This window comes from Suncus etruscus, chromosome 4 (genome assembly GCF_024139225.1).
Source record: "Suncus etruscus isolate mSunEtr1 chromosome 4, mSunEtr1.pri.cur, whole genome shotgun sequence".
Taxonomy (NCBI): Eukaryota; Metazoa; Chordata; class Mammalia; order Eulipotyphla; family Soricidae; genus Suncus; species Suncus etruscus.
In genome coordinates, this window is record NC_064851.1 from 120,080,333 (window position 1) to 120,098,348 (window position 18,016).

The window sequence follows — 18,016 nt, forward strand, 5'->3', positions numbered from 1 at the left end:
TGCAAGGTATTCAGTTACCCTTCTAAGGCTCCGTTTGAAGCAAGACCTGAAGTGCTCTCTCTCTCTCTCTCTCTCTCTCTCTCTCTCTCTCTCTCTCTCTCTCTCTCTCTCTCTCTCTCTCTCTCTCTCTCTCTCTCTCTCTTCTCAATCTTTATCTTTTTCTCACTCAGCTCCCCAATTATTTTCTTAACTGAGGATAAAAATATAAAGTCTAATATAAAATATGAGGTCTTACATTTCTCAGGCTATTCAAGCAGAGAAATATGAGAATGTTTTCCCAATAAAAGAGCAGAGTTTGAAAACTCAGCAAATATCAAATATGGAGTCCAATATTTATCCTTATAGGTGGACAAAAATTAAGGAGTGTGAATTCAGGGAAGAGCAATGGGAAGAGCAATGAGCAGCTAAGAAAGTGTGGAAAGTGAAAATTCACAGGAAACTTCTGCAAGTGGAGGTAGAAGAGATGCTGCTGATTCTAGCAAGGTGCAGATTTTTGAGATGGAAGAAATTACAGTACACTGGCAGGAATGACGAGAAAAAGTCAGCTTGCTGCAGGATCCAGAGGACAATCTTGGTTGCACGAGCAGAAGAGATTTTGACTTGGATTCCACAGCAACAGGACATGAGGCAGAGGTCAAGAGCACAGAGCGAGAAAAGGTATTCATAGTTCTGGCATTTTTAGTGAGGTAGGAAATGAGATCACCCTCTAAAAGCAGGGATGTGTCACAATATTTAAAGAGGAAAAAAATTGAGACTTGTTACCTCTCTCTTACCAGAATCATGGAATTGACCCAACTTTATTCAAAATAAAGAGTGCTTTAACACTTGAAACTCTTCTAAGTGTGTGGGCCCTTGCTGATACCTTATAAGAAGCTATGCATTCAATATTACATTCTAAAATTTCATATCCAAAAGCCAGACTGCTTATATTTGTGTGTGCTTTAAAACAACAAATTATTTTTAAAAATGCAGAACTATTTTATTTTGCCCTTTGTAATTATCAAGAGACCCTAGCATATTTTACCTGAATCCACATTTTACCTAAGTTGAGCCCCTTGAATAAAATGCATGAAATATTTAACATGTTATGCCTCAAGGTCACCACCAAGCAGCCAGATTTTATGTAGAGGGGCTATGTGCCTCCATTCAGCATTTTTAATTTGCCTGTTTGTTAACCTCCTGACACTGTGATCCACTAGGAGGCATATCTTCAATTTTAAGTAGTTTGAGAGCATTTTTCCCATGTCAGATCACCGTCCTCTAATTCGTTTTGGTTTACATACTGAATGTCATGTAGAGGTCGATACAAGTACGTATGTACCTGCACATATATTTAAGTATCTATCATAATGCCAGAAAGAAAGAAAGAGTTGCCCATTTGAGAATGCTAGAAGCATCCAATAAAGTGAATATCAAGAAGTCATAAATTCATAATAGGAAGCCATTGTGGCTTGAGGGATAAATATTCAGTACCTGGTATTACCTGATAAAGTCATACATATGTATAGCTCCATTTTATGTGATAATTACTGAATCTCGCTTAGCATCTGCTTTTACCAGATAAACTGAATTTATTATTTTGAATAAGGCAGTCAAAATAATTCATAGAATTGGACAGAATTAGCAAATAACAGGGTCATAAAAGAGAGGAAAGGTGAATGTGAAATTTTATTTAAAATTCCAGTCATTATACACAATGGCAATTGTCTTTTGATCTAAATTTTTGTAAATTATAAATAATATATCAAAATCCCACTTTCTCCATTAATAAGCAAAAATAAAGCTCAATTCAAAAGCTTCTGGAGGATTTATGAACTATTCATGCTAGTACTTGAATTTTAAAGTAACTTATTGTAATTCAAAATAGCCAAAGATATATCTATACATTTACCAACAAATAACTGTATATGAATGTTTCTCTATTTGTTATCCAATTGTCTACCATAGAAAAGTGAATGATAAGCTGAAAAATGTATCTAGTAATGAAAAAGATAAAGAATGTAGGTAGCTGTTAAAAGATAAAGCTGTAATAAATCCACCTTTGTATCTACAAAATTCTTTCACTTAGACTAATCAGCTTTAAAGTGAACTTTTAAGCTACCTATATCATAAATACCACATCATTTTTTCTTGATATTATTTATAAGCTCAGATTCACATCAGTGTTTTCTTAATATATTTTGAAAAAAAGACTTTACAAGCTCACCTAACATTCAAATATCAACATTCAATTCTCTAGTTTTTATATAAACTTTACATTGCTTTTCACTGTTATCAAAAAATAAAATAAAGCTAAAAATGTATGAATGGGAAAATTACAATGTTTTTTATAAATCCAGTTGTATATTTAATCTTGACCTTCAAAAGCTTTTTCTACTTACAACAAATGGAAATTATAAAGAAATCATGGATTTTAATCTATAAAATATAAGTCTAACAATAGATAAAAAGTTTAAGAGAAAGCTAGAAAGAAATTTAAAATATATGTAATAATCAAAATATATAAACTACTAGAAATTCTTAAATATTACTTATAAATATTATAAACATCTGAAAGTCATAAGAGAACAAAATATCAGAAGCAGCATTTTCTTTTCAGGCCATACGGGACTAGTCTCTGTGCTTTGGGGTCATTCTGGCAGTGATAGGATGGTCTTATGAATAGCCAGTAATCAAACCCAAGTCAGTCATGTCAAGGCAAGCACCTTACCTGCTGTATTATCTCTTGGTTCGCCCATAATCATAAATATTTTTTTAATATTTTATTTAAACACCTTGATTACATACATGATTGTGTTTGGGTTTCAGTCATGTAAAGAACACCACCATCACCAGTGCAACATTCCCATCACCAATGTCCCAAATCTCCCTCCTCCCCACCCAACCCCCGCCTGTACTCTAGACAGGCTTTCTATTTCCCTCGTACATTCTCATTATTAGGATAGTTCAAAACATAGTTATTTCTCTAAAAAAAACTCATCCCTGTTTGTGGTGAGCTTCATGAGGTGAGCTGTAACTTCCAGCCCTTCTCTCTTTTGTGTCTGAAAATTATTATTGCAAGAATGTCTTTCATTTTTCTTAAAAACCTTAGATGAGTGAGATCATTCTGCATTTTTTTCTCTGTCTCTGACTTATTTCACTCAGCATAATAGATTCCATGTACATCCATGTATAGGAAAATTTCATAACTTCATCTCTCCTAACAACTGCATAATATTCCATTGTGTATATGTCTAACCCCATCAAAAATATGGGGAGAAGAAATGGACCGACACTTTGACAAAGAAGAAATACAAATGGCCAAAAGACACATGAAAAAATGCTCCACATCACTAATCATCAGGGAGATGCAAATCAAAACAATGATGAGATACCACCTCACACCACAGAGAATGGCACACATCACAAAGAATGAGAACAAGCAGTGTTGGCAGGGATGTGGAGAGAAAGGAACTCTTATCCACTGCTGGTGGGAATGCCATCTAGTTCAACCTTTATGGAAAGCAATATGGAGATTCCTCCAAATAATGGAAATCGAGCTCCCATACGATCCAGCTATACCACTCCTAGGAATATACCCTAGGAACACAAAAATACAACACAAAAACCCCTTCCTTACACCTATATTCATTGCAGCACTATTTACCATAGCAAGACTCTGGAAACAACCAAGATGCCCTTCAACAGACGAATGACTAAAGAAGCAGATATTTTTTAATGACCATTTATGTTCACTATCCAATTTATCAAATAAACAAAAGAAAATTCACAAAAGAAATGCAGAAATATAAAATATCAAAAGAAGTTTTGAAGAATGTGCAACCAAGCTCAACATTATGTATTAAAAAGGTAAATATTTAGAAGCATACAACCTTCCAAGTCTGAAGAGAGAGGAAGTACAAATTGCAATCTTAAGCCAGAAAATTAAAACAGTATTTAGAAATCTCTCCAAGAACAAAAGCCTATGTCCTTATGGATTCAATCATGAATCCTAGTTAACCTTCAAAAAATACTTTTTTTCTATACTCCTCAAAGGCTTCAAAGTATTGAAGAAATATTTAACTTCTATGAGGCTAACATTATTCTAATATAAAGTCAAACAAAGATGAAAATAGAAAAAAATATCAGAATAATATCCTTATTGAATATTGGTGCAAAATCATCAACAAAATATTAACAAAATGTATCATGAACAAGTATAATTCCCATGGATGCAATATAAGTTGATATATGCAAAGCAATCGGTGTAATACTCCATATCAAAAAAGAAAGTTTATGGAGCTGAAATGGTAGCATTGTTGTAGGGAGTTTGCCATGCATGCAGCTGATCCAGGACGGACTTGAGTTCAATCCCTGGCATCCCATATGGTACCCCGAACCAGGAGCAATTTCGAAGTGCAGCCAGGAGTAACCCCTGCATGTTGTCAGGTGTGGCCCCAAAGCAAAAACAAACAAAAAAGGAAGTCTAAACATAATCATATGATTTTTTCGTGTGATTTTTGTAAAATCTCAAACATTGTTTAATATTGACTACTCCTTAAGATGGTAATAGCTATTTATGATAAACCCACAGCATAATATCATACTGAATGCTGACCAACTAAAAGCCTTCGCTTAGAGATCAGATACAAGGCAAGACTGTTGACTTTGGAAGGGGGCACATCCATTTGATGCTCAGGGCTTACTCCTGGCTATGTGCTCAGAAATCTCTCCTGGCTTTGGGGAACTATATAGGACACCTGAGGATCCAACCGCAGTCCATCCTAGACTAGCACTTGCAAGGCAGATGCCTTACCTCTAGCGCCACCGCTCCAGCCCCAAGACTGTTGACTTTTATCACTACTATTTAATATAACCATGAATGTCTTCCAGAATGGCAAAGTAAAAGTCTACAAACTCAATACACAAAAATTTGCTGCATTTCTAAATGCAAGCAATGAAATATGGAAGAGAAAGATTGTTATCTTAATTTATATTAGTGTCCCCAAATAAGAAATATCTAGGAAACAATAAATTATGTGAAAGACATACACCATGAAAGCTATGTCATTAGTGAAAAAAATAGAAGAGGATGCAGGAAATGGTAAATATTATACATCCATTGTTTGGAAAAATTAATGTCAAAATGTTTATCCTACCAAAGCACTATATAGTCTAATGAAATCCATAAAATCTCAGTAAGATTCTTCAAAAATTCAAGAGTAAATTTTACTAAAATTTATATAGATATATAACACTTCATAAAAAGCCAAAGCTATCCTGAAAAAAATATTTGAAGGTATCTCAAACCCTGGCTATAATATAATACTTTGAAAAAATATATACTAATAAGTTATGGTATCACACCTGGTAGTGTTCAGGGGACCATAAGAGGTGCCAGGGATTTAATCCATTTGAATTTGCAAGACCAGTTTATAAACTGCAGGGTTATGGGTTATATATCTTAATTTTGGGGCTGGCCAAACTGCATTGACTCTATCAAAGTTTTCAGGTGTAGGGTATAGGAAAGTCTGGCTTGCATTTTAGGCCCCTATTTCAACAGCATGGTTTGGATAATAATCCCCTTTCCTAGGGGATTATATACAGCAATCTAGAAGCCAAGCCTAAATTTGAGTTTATACCATTAACACAATCAGTCATTGACTTGTTCTAACACTGAACTATCCTATTAGCATTTAGCCTGGAATAATTCGTTTCTATTGCTGGCTTTTGCTGGTTTCCTTCAAGTGTAGGTTTCCAAATTATTCTGTTCTGTATCAAGCTAAACCCCAATCACAGAGGGCAGATAAGTGAGTCTTATTTATTTATTTATTTATTTATTTTTTGTTTTGGAGTCAAATCCAGCAGAGCTCAGACTGACTCCTGGGTCTGCATTCAGGAATCACTCTTGGTAGGGTTGGAGTAACATATATGGTGCTGGAAATTTAGTCAGGGGCTTCTACATGTAAGATAAGTTTTTTTTTTTTATCCACAGCACTTTATCTATCCTATAAATCTTATGTTTATTTCTTATTTGGGAGACTACCTCTAGTAATACTCAGGGATTGCTCCTGTTTTTACTATACTCAAGGATCACTTCTAGACAATCAAAGGGGACAAGATGGGGTACTCAGGGTCAAACCAAGGTCAGAAACATGTAAGGTAACCACCCTATTTGCTACCCAGATGAGTCTAATTTTTTAAAGATATTACACTACTTTTCAGTGTACTGCCCCTTTGATGCACTTGGAACCATCACATAATCTTATCATCTCCTCTCATCTCAACCCATTTGAGCCTATTGACTAGCTGCTGACTCTCTATAAATGATACAAAAGGATTGATTCCTTGGTGAAAAGAAAAGGAAGTTAAGAAAAACCGATAATGTGGAGTAGGATATGTCTGATAATGTAGAACTGTACTACCACTTTTCAGGAAGCTTAGTATTTTACAGCTAGACAGGAAATTAGTTAGGAAGCCTGAAAAAGGATCCCCAGTTCTTACACTAAGTGTTAGAGTTTGCCAAATTCCTGCTGCTTCCACCAAAATCTAGAAAATGATTGCTATTCTTCACATGGAAAAATATGTCCAACAAATCATGCTGTCTTGTGATATGAAATTTATTACTGATTCTGGTGTGATTCACATGGTACTTGCCTGATAAAGCATGCCAAGAGGCTGACAACAACTAGAATTAAAATTGAATCTTTAAAATATTTGAAAGGCTTCAACTCTCTATCTGCCTCATTTGCTATTAAATGAATGGATATAGAAAACACAGATCCATGAAATATCAGTAAAAAAAAGTTAGCTTGTATGAATACGCACCCATACAACTAAGGCAGTGTAGGTGATAAGCTTTCTAGAAGATTCCAAATACAAATAAAGTAAGTAGAACCTTCATTTTATATATCGTATGTTTCTTGGCAAATATCTGTTCCTGGGGAACATTGTTATTATTAGACCTATATGTCAGGGATTATTGAGCATGACATTAACTGAAAGATAGATACTGCATTTTAGCTATAGCACCCCTCTCCCCCTGTCCCAATAGTATTTTGTGGCATTATCTTTTCCTTTTTGCATAGGCTCAATAAAATGGGGGAAATAGGGATAAGAACTCCAAAATTTGTATGTTGAAGGTAGGCCTTTTACCCTGAACATTTATCATGTTGACTTGAATTAGGTTTCAGTTGCTCTGAGAATGGTCATAAACCTCTAAACTTTGGGTCCTATCATTGGAACGGTCACAAGCTTCCACACCAAACCAGGCAATGATTTGTAACTGAGGCAGACTTCCGTGCTGCCCTGACACTGACTTGTACCAGGGCAGGCTCCCCTGCCACCCTGACAATGACATAGAAACAGCAAGGACTTACAATCAGGGTGGGTTTTTGTGCCATGCAACCCTGATGGCAAAATGGAACCAGGACACACTTTGTGATGCTCTGACAACAACATAGAGCCTGTGGAATAAAAACCAAAGAACTTCAATTATAGAGCCTTACTATTACAACCATTATAAGGAAAACTTTTCCTGAAACCTAGAAGAAAGTGTCTCTGGGGTTAGGCAAACATAGACTGTCTGAAGTCTTCAGTTGGTAATGTAATCAAATGCCACCAGGAAAAAGACACCTGGCTCTTAGGTTTAGGTTTAATTTTTCCCCCTTTTCTTTTTGTTTCCTCAGATGTTGCTGTGTCTAGGCAAAATGAAACAAACATTTTAGCTCCTATCTAGGGGTTCTTGCCTTTTACAGAGAACATTAGAACAATGTTTTTCTGGTTCATCTCATATTTCTGCATTTCAGTGAACACACAAAAGGGAGTTGATGGGTTAACCAGTTTTTAACCCTAATCAAAGTTGGCCTGCTTTTCTCTCTCTCTCTCCCTCCCTCCCTCCCTCTCCCTCCCTCCCCCCCCCCTCTCTCTTTCTCTCTCTCTCCATAGTGGAAATATCCCCAGACTTGTGCTTCATCTCTTTACCTGGAGCATGGTTTACATTATTTCCTCTGGCAGCCCTGATCCAGACCTGCTTCCCCTTTCCCCCTCAGAATTAGGGTGTGAGGAATTATCTACATTACTATATATACTATAATAATATATTGTTAATGTGGTTCTTTTGCTTTTTAGTCCTTCATATGATTTTTAAAAAAATCAAATTCCCACTTGAAGAAGAAAGTTCATATGACTTCTCTGTGTTTAGAAGATCTTGAGAAATCATTGATATGGACCATACATAGAATGGCTTGATTTTGTGTTTCTTTCTTCCACATTTATACATTTTAATTGTAGTAAATAATTCAACTTAATATTTTGCTTTCCATGTAATCATTTTTACTTGACCAAGGGAGAACTGTTATACTTTCATGGCTATACATATCTTTACAAGTAAACACTTTGTTTTATAATAAGCATCCCTCCTCATCCACCAAAACTAGGCAACATAGGCTGCAGTTATCAGCCTGTCACATTATAAGTTCTGATAGGTAATTTTTGTTTAGAAAAATATTCAAAGAGCCTAAAGCCTACCATTGTACAATGATCTGGAAATAACATTAGCATGAATTTACACTATGTATTTACATTATGTTATGGATAATCTGCCTAATTTCCTTCACTTGGTCTCCCTGGGGTATAAGATTGAAAACCTCCAAAGTGTTGAAGGAGGCAAAGCATCTTTGTTCACATCCTCATCACTCTGCTCCAACTCAGTCTATGTGGACAACAGAGAATCACTCTGAAAGCATTTTGTAAGAAGGGAGAGTAGCAGGGTGCCTACCATTATGTAAAAAGAAAGAACAAATTTGATAGAGAAAAGGAACCAAGTGAGAATACAAAATAGTAGTTATCCAGACTCTGAGGAGACAACTCTGCCCAAGTGATAATGTGTTAATTATTTAAGACTGCCCTAAGTGGACCTGACAGGTAATTACTAATGACATTCTCGTGGTTATGGCCTCATGGGGAATGTGGATTAGCTGATGCAGGCGCTTGTGGAGAAACATCTGCCTAAAGATCACTGTTCTCTGACTGATTCGGAGCAAAATATTAATTTAGAAACAAAGGGATGAATTCTTTTTTACATTACAACATTTTACAATATATGCCTCCCAACCCCCAGATGTGAAATATGCTAACCTGGTGCAACCTCATCTTGCTTTGCTTGTGTTTTTCTTTATCTTAGTAGGAAAGTAGCCTTAAAAAAAATGGAGGTAAGAAGGGGAGGACTCCACTTTAAAACAAATAAACAAAGAAAAAAGGGGGAGAGCCACATCCCACAGTGCTCAGGGTTATTCCTGGCTCTGTGTTCAAAAATGACCTCAAGCCTACAAGTGCCAGAAGCACAGGGCAATGGGGACCAGATATGGTGGCAGGGATTCAAACTGGGGTCAGAGGGGTGCAAGACAATTTCCTTAACCACTGTATTCTGTCTCTGGCTTCAAAGCCATTTTTTAAGAGCACAATTTTAAGAATTTATAAAGCTTTATAAAGAGCTACATTTATTGTAGCAGTTCTCCAATCAACATTTTTGTAAAGGGTGACCTATAAGAAAATATGATAAATGATATAGGCAATTTCCCTGCTAACAAAAAAATATGTGAGCATGCAAATCATAGGTATTTTATAAGAAGTATTATGAAGATCACTCACATAAGAAATAAGAAGTATATACAGCAAGAAATTGTTCCCAGGATCTTCTCAGACTAGATAATTTGCTGAGAAAATTAATATCAAACAGATCAGCAGTAGGAAGGGTGACTAGAAGAGAAATATTTTTACATGGCTATAAATTCAAAAGTAAATTGAGTTGAAAAGGGGTTTATATATTTACTGAACTAAAAAAAATGGGACAGACAGGGCTAGAAAGATAATCTGCCTGAGATCTACCTGCTCTACTTGGGTCTTATCCTTGATATCCCATGTGAGTCTTTGAGTGTTAATTGGAATAATTGCCAATTGTGGCACAGAAACCAAGGAAAAGAAAAGAAATAAAAATGTGACAGGGACATAAAAGGAAAGGGAAAATTTTATCTGGTGAGGAAGAAATAACTTCATACACTATAACCCAGTCTGGTTCTGGGTGTTTGCACTACCGGATTCTCCCTCAATTCTGCCTCAATTTTGAAGCAGGAAGAAAAAAGGCCTTCCATGGCAATGACTTATTGGGAGCTAGTAAAAGTTCTTGGGATAATAGAAACAAAAGAGGAAATCTGAAGAAGTTACTTTTGTCCCTAGCCCTAAGGCTACCAGTACACACCTTAGAATACTGGAATTAAGGCCTGATTGAACAAACGCCAGCAAGAACAAAGGCCAGGAAAGAAATGTGAGCCATCTACTGATTCCAATCCTTCCTCCAATAACCATAACAGGACTCAGCCTGGAAGTCAGCTGCTGTTTGACAACACCTTGTCGGGTTGATGGAATTGGATGTCCACACCCTGTAGTGGCTCATCACAGACTTGATTCATGTTCCCAGGTGGCAGGGACAGAGAGAGAAAAGGTACCGGATTCCCTTTTTCAGGCTCCCAACTCTTTCCTCCCCACTTTATATAAGTCTCCTGGGACCCCCAGCAGCACCAGTTCCACATAATAAAGTGACATGTATTGGCAAAGCCTTCTCTAGGCATTTCGGGGAAAAAAATCTGCCAGAACATTTTTTGAGAAGGCACATCTTAAAGCAGGTCCTAATGCAGGCAGAGAGAGCAGGAACCTTGATAATATAATAGTAATTGTGCCTCTAAGCAAAAGATAGCCCAGAGGCATGAAAACTTTTACAGCAGGGAATCTATCTGAAGAGACCACAAAAGTCTTTGAGATGTACAATTCCATATACTTAGATCATCAGCTGCATAATCTGGAGAAGAATAAAATCCAGTCGAAGAACATCAAAGAAAACCATTGACTAGTCCAAGATCTTGCCCTTAATATCCAAGCACAGACTCTGGGGAAGGAAAGCAAAAATTTTATTAAAAAAATCTTTGCAAAGTCAGTTTTTCCTCTCTCTCTCTCTCTCTCTCTCTCTCTCTCTCTCTCTCTCTCTCTCTCTCTCTCTCTCTGTACAGATTTTAAAGCCTAGCATAATGCCTATTTATACTTTATTCATAGAGATTTAGAGGGTAACTAGAAACAATTTATTTTCTAATGTTTTGTTGGAAATTTATAATCTGCAGGGCTTTCAAGCACTTTGCACCAAAAAAAAAAAAAAAAAGAAAGAGAGATGTATAATGGAAATTTTAGGTTTTAGGGAAGCAGGTTTGTTGCTAGTGGTAGATGCTAGTGTCTCTCTAGGTAATAGCTGAGAATAGTATTGCACATTAAAAGTTACAGAAAAAAAGTATTTGTATATGAAGAATTTGTATATGAAAAACTTAGTTTATCCCCCCACTTACACATATGTCTTACACATTCATCAATTTATTGAATACCCAAGAAATAAGACATTCTTTACATTTTTAATAAAATTTCAAGTATAAGATAAAATAGCTGACATATGAGTCAAACTCATTATTTGTTAAGCAGAAGAAATGCATTGAGCCACTTACAGCCATAGAACAAAATTTATTTTTAACTTCTAAGATCAGGATGAGCTTCTAAATCTATACTTCCTCAAATATAAATGTTTCAGTCAAAATAATCCTTGTTGAATATTTATTCTGCATAAGCAAGTTGACATTTTAGATATTACACTTTCTTTTTCCTTCATTAGATGTCTTCATTAGATGATTTCTAAGTGTAAATTCTTTGAAAATATGCAAAAATAAGAAGTAATATAAATTCACACATTTGCAAACATTTAAAATTAAACAGAAAAACAGTCATCATCTGTTCCTTTCTCATCATATCTTAATTTGATATGCAAATTTGCATGGCTCCTGCCCATATCTAAGTTTTTCTTGGCAATTTGTTAATTCGCTTTACATAAATAGCACATAGACACATTTATAGGTAATATACTAAGAACTTTTTATAATTTCTAATATTTTGTTAGCAGATATTGAAAGTAGGATGGTTTTTAATATTCCTAAGTAACCATCGTACCATAAAACATTTCTTAGGCTTTTCCCCAATTATTTGTTTTTCTTCTAACAAAATAAACTCATTTTCTTTTCAATATACTTCATATATCAGAGATGAAACTCAATAATAAGGGGTTTCATTTAAAAGAGGAAATAAAATCCTCAACAACTTTCTGAATATAAAATCTCTCTGAAATTCTCTTTCATGAATAAGCTAATTAATATTTCCAAAGAATACACTGATATAAAGAACTAATAAATACTGACTGACTTTTTTATTTAATTTACAAAGTAGTATTTTGGGTAAGTGCAGTCTGAACTTCCAGAAGAACAATTTTAACTAGATGCTTTATGTCATATGCTATATAATTATTATATTATATATTAATAGATCATAATATGCAATATAATTAATATAAATTAATGTACATTAATTCTCTTTATTTTGAATTTTTGTGGGTTTTAATACTGTTTTTGTCACTATTAGATAGGCTATAGTTAATAATTATGTAAAAATAGGCCTTTTCCTGGGCCCGGAGAGATAGCACAGCGGCGTTTGCCTTGCAAGCAGCCGATCCAGGACCTAAGGTGGTTGGTTTGAATCCCAGTGTCCCATATGGTCCTCCATGCCTGCCAGGAGCTATTTCTGAGCAGACAGCCAAGAGTAACTCCTGAGCACTGCCGGGTGTGGCCCAAAACCCCCCCCCAAAAAAAACAAAAAAAAAATAGGCCTTTTCCCCTTTAGAGAAACCTTGTTCTCTCTTGAACACACATTTCTCTCTCTTCTTTCTGACATTTCTCTAAGCAAATTTCTTCCCAAAAAAAAACCTGTTTTTTAAAAAAGACTTATGTAAAAATGATTTGCATCAATTAAGTTATTCAACTTAATAACAAATATACAATATAGTTTCAATTGGTATCATATAGTCTTCTAAATGTATATAGAAATTAAGAAGTAGTTATACTGTTAAGAAAATCTCTGCTGGGGAGGAAGTAAATATAAGAAAAAAATCTCTGTTTAGAAGAGACCATTATGACAATTATAGTTGAAAATGATCACCCTGGACAACAATTGGGTGCTGAAAGGAGATAAAGTCACAGGCATGGTACCCCTTCTGCAACAACATTGCAAACAACAGTGTCTAAAATGAGTAGAGGGGTAGAGAAGAGAAGAGAAGAGTGAGGGGAAGGTGAGAGAAAGGAGAGAAAGAAAGTGAGAGGGAAAATGAGAGAAGAGAAAGAGAGAGAAAAATTAGCTATCCAAGTTTGCACTAAAGACCTTCCTGGTCTTCAGAATGGACCTTATGAAATGACCGGTTGCCATGCAGAATTGAGGATACAGAGTGAAGAGAACAGATAAAGGTTTATTAAACTCAGAGCTGAGGGCCCCCAAATCAAAGGGTCTTGGAGCCCTGGGCAATGGGTAGGCACACAGTTTATACATGTTCAGCCCACATATTCAAGTCGCATATCCAGATTTCTTCAAAACACAGAAATAAACAAAGTAGATGCTAAATTCAGCCATGCATCTTGTTTACTGAGCCCTGTTTTCTTGTTGTAGACTGGTCCTTTCCTTCCCAGAGACCTAAGGGGAATTTTCCTAATTTCTTTCCATGCACTGGACAGGCCTGGTCTCCTTTTTATTTTCCTTAGTTCAGGAACTGAACTGTGTAATGGCATTGCTCTGGTTCACAGTCCCTTAGGACACTCCACTCTGGCATACAGATATTTTAAGGTGAGGTCAATTGTTGTTCCAAAAATGAAGGAACTGTTTTTTTTACTTCCCATAATTAGCTCTTTCTGTCATTTCCTTCATTACCTAAATGATTGAAGAGTTTATCCAGGTGTAGGCTTATCTGCAGAAATGTCTTTTTCTGAGAAAAGTAGTCTTGTGTACAGAGTAAACATGAACTACCTCTTCTTATGTGGATGCTTCCCTTCCATCTCCTTGGCACCCTAGATACTCTCTTATTTCTTAATTTGGCTTTTACTAAGTTCATTTACTACTTCACATGTTGATCCTATGTGCACTTTATTAAATTGATATACTTTACTTCAATGGCATTGGATATTATTTTTGATTACTCAGATAGTTCCAGAAGAACCAGAAGGGATGGGAAAGTTTCCCCCTGGAACTGACAAAATCGTCTTCTCATTCTCTAAGTAGAAAGTAGAAGAGTTTCATTTTGCTGCCTCTTGGTAATAATTATGGCATTATTCATCATAACACATCTAAATTTACTACTCTAGTTGTTGATTTAACAGATTATATTTAAAAATCACAGCTACTAATGTGATGCTTTAAATAATGTAACCTGTGAAAAATATAGAAAAGAACAATCAAGCCAAACCATTTTTGAAGTCTTCCTACATTTTTTCCTTGTTAATTACAGCAATAACAAAAAATATAATTCTGTATGACAACAGAAACAAGAGACCACTGGAAAAAGTCTAAAGTTACTAAATCACTGAAATCCTTACCACTCAAATCCTGGTCTCTTTCTAAGAGGTCAGTATGTTTATCAGCATTATTGCAGGCAGACAGATAGGAGTTCTGGGTAATGAGTTTTTTAGGAAATAAAGGATATAAGAAAAAAATTGCTTAGTCCTGAAATAGCCCTAAAGTCATGAGGGCCACATGCCTTTGTGATGTAAATATTGATCCATTTAAATGTGAAAAACCAACCCTCAGAACAGGGTGGACCCATAGAAAAGAAGAAGCTTCAAGAGAATGTAAAGGTCATGATAAGAATATGAAATAGGACCAATAAGATTCCAAAGAATGGGAATAAGGAGGTGTGTCCTGAGAGCTAGTACAGAGGGCAGTGCTCTTGTCTTGCACAAATATGTAGTCCAAAAACAAAAACAAAGTGTTCAAAGTCCAGGATTTTCCCTTTGATAATACCCAAATTAACTTTTCTGCATGCTGATGACTCCAGTCTAGGTTAGAAGAAATCCTATTATAAACCATTCCACATGAGGGGCTTTGTCTGCATCCTGGCCTTTGACCCACATTGTATTCTCAGACTTCTTGGCCTTTCTCCCCTGGAGAAGTCCCTGTTCTCTCTTGAACACATCTCTCTCTCCTCATGTGTCTCTCAGTAAATATCTTTAAATAAAATATTTTTACTTCTCTATTTTATCTCCCCCTGGATATCCTTTTTCTGTCAGTTAAGGTAATCTGTCTATCTGTGCAAGGGATGAACCTTTCCTCATAGAAATTTCTCCCTCCAGACTAAGTCCATTTCCTCCCAGAACATCAGTGGTTGGAGACAGTTCTAAAACTGCTTCAAGAGGACTTCAAACACAGTTTGAAGACCATGGCATATTATGCTCATGACATATTGGTGTTCATAACAAACTTTATACAAACCAGTCTAACCTATGCCAAGAATTTTCTTGTGTGACTGAGGTGAGGCAGAGGTGGAAGCACTCTTTCTTTTGAGGTACCTATTGAAGCAATCTCATAGATAGTAATGGCCCCCAATGGGCCCCCTATGGCAATGAATTCCAAAATGTAATAATAGTTCTTGCAACATAATAAAACAGATAGATTTGAAGTAGTTACTCTCATCACTAGCCCCACAGCTACCTGGGACCTCCTTTTTTGTGGATGCTGGAACTAAGGCTTAAAAAGAAAAACTCCTACTGTGAGGACTTCAAGGGAAATCTTTGCTGTGCCTGTCTGTGTTTCTTGAATATCTGAAGCTCTCCTCAGAGACCTAGGGAGCACACCCCCCAAAAAAACTGCATTCTGAAGCTGCCCAGCGAGTGAGTGAGTAAAGTCTTGCTGTGGGAGTCACCAAGAAGTAAGCTGGGCCCTCTGGCCTGCAGAGGCTCCAACCTGCTGTGCCTTTGATCACTTTGAGGACTTCAAGGGAAATCTTTGCTTGTACCTGTCTGTGTTTCTTGAATACCTGAATCTCTCCTCAGAGGCCTAAGGAGCACACACCCCAAAAACTGCCAACAAGAGGCAGCAGAAGAGCATGGATGGCTTCGCTTCACTTCACGGCTGCACACTCTTTCTAACCAATGAACCCCACCAAAACACGCAGGAAAAAAAAAACACATTACAAGCATGACAATGGGGAAAGCTCGTAGGCAAATATCATGCACAGAGAATGAAGATGATAGCTCGGATGACCTTAAAAATTCCAACCATCTGATTAATCTCTCAGATAAGGAACTTAGAATAGAAATATGGAAGATGTTTGTAGAACTCAAAGAAAGCATAGATCGATCTGAACATAACACAAAGACAGAAATCAGAAAACTCCAAACTGAAATAACAGATCTGAAAAACATGGTAGCTCAACTGAAAAACTCAATGGATGGCCTCTCCAGCAGGGTAACAGCAGCTGAGGAAAGAATCGGAGTACTGGAAAATGAGATGCAGAAAAACTCAACACAACAGGAGAACTTGGAAAAGAACCTTAAGACAAATGACCAGGCAATGGAAAATGTACTCAAGGAATGTGAACAGATGAAAATAGAATTATTTGATAAACTCAACAGAAACAACATAAGAATCATTGGAGTCCCAGAGGTCCAGGTAGGAGATCTCCAGGAAGAATCAACTGTCAAAGACATCATCAAAGAGATATGCCCAGAGTTAAAGACTACATGCAGTCAAATCCTGCATGCCCGAAGAGTACCAGCTAAAAGAGACCCAAAGAAAAACACCTCAAGACACATCCTCATTACAATGACAAATCCCAGGGATAGAGATAGAATACTGAAAGTAGCAAGATCAAAAAGGGAAATTACATTCAAAGGAGCATCCCTAAGACTTACCACAGACATGTCACAAGAAATTCTCAAGGCCAGAAGACAGTGGTGGGATATTGTGACAAGACTGAATGAAATGAATACATCACCAACAATACTGCACCCAGCCCTACTCACGTTCAGGTTTGAAGGAAGGATAGATAGCTTCATGGATAAACAACAGCTTAGAAACTTCACAGATGAAAAACCAGCCTTAAAGGAAAAACTGACAAGTCTACTCTAAGACAAGAAAGACCAACAAACACAGCAAACTTATCTACAAAGATGACATTAAATCCTATGACAATCATCTCTCAATGCAGTGGACTAAATTCACCAATTAAAAGACACAGAGTGGTAAAATGGGTCAAAAAGATGAATCTAACCTTATGCTGCCTACAAGAAACACATCTGAATAGTCAGAACAAACAAAGACTCAAAATCAAAGGCTGGAGGGAAATTATTCAAGCAAACAACACCCTTAAAAAAGCTGGGGTGGCCATATCATAGTATCTGATGACACCAACTTTATACTCAGAAAAGCTGTAAGGGACAAAGATGGACATTATGTACTAATCAAGGGATATGTGCAACAGGAAGAAATCAGACTATTAAACATATATGCACCCAATGAGAGACCAGCAAATTAACACAATTACTGACAAATCTGAAAGAAGACATCAATAATAACACAATAATTGTGGGAGACCTCAACACGGCCCTATCAACACTTGATAGGTTAACCAGACTGTAACCCAACAAAAACATATTAGCCCTGAAAAGAGTAATGAAAAAAAGATACCTAGTAGATATATATAGGACACTCAACCCCAAAAAACCTGGGTACACATTCTTCTCCAATGTACATGGGTCATTCTCCAGGATAGACTACATGCTGACACATAAAACATAACTCCATAAAATCAAGAGAATAGAAATCTTACAGGCTACCTTTGCTGACCACAAGGTTCTGAAATTATATGTGAAATACAAAGGCACACAGAAGAAAAACTTTAACAATTAGAAATTAAACAACCTGCTACTGAATCAAAACTTTCCTTGAAACAAATGATAATGAACACACAAACTGCCAGAATCTATGGGACACAGAAAAAGCAGTCCTGAGAGGGAAATTTATAGCTTTACAAGAACACATCAGGAAGGAAGAAGGGGCATACCTGAATAACTTAATGACACAGCTCACAAAAGTAGAAAATGACCAACAAAAGGAACCAAATTGGGAAACAGAAGGT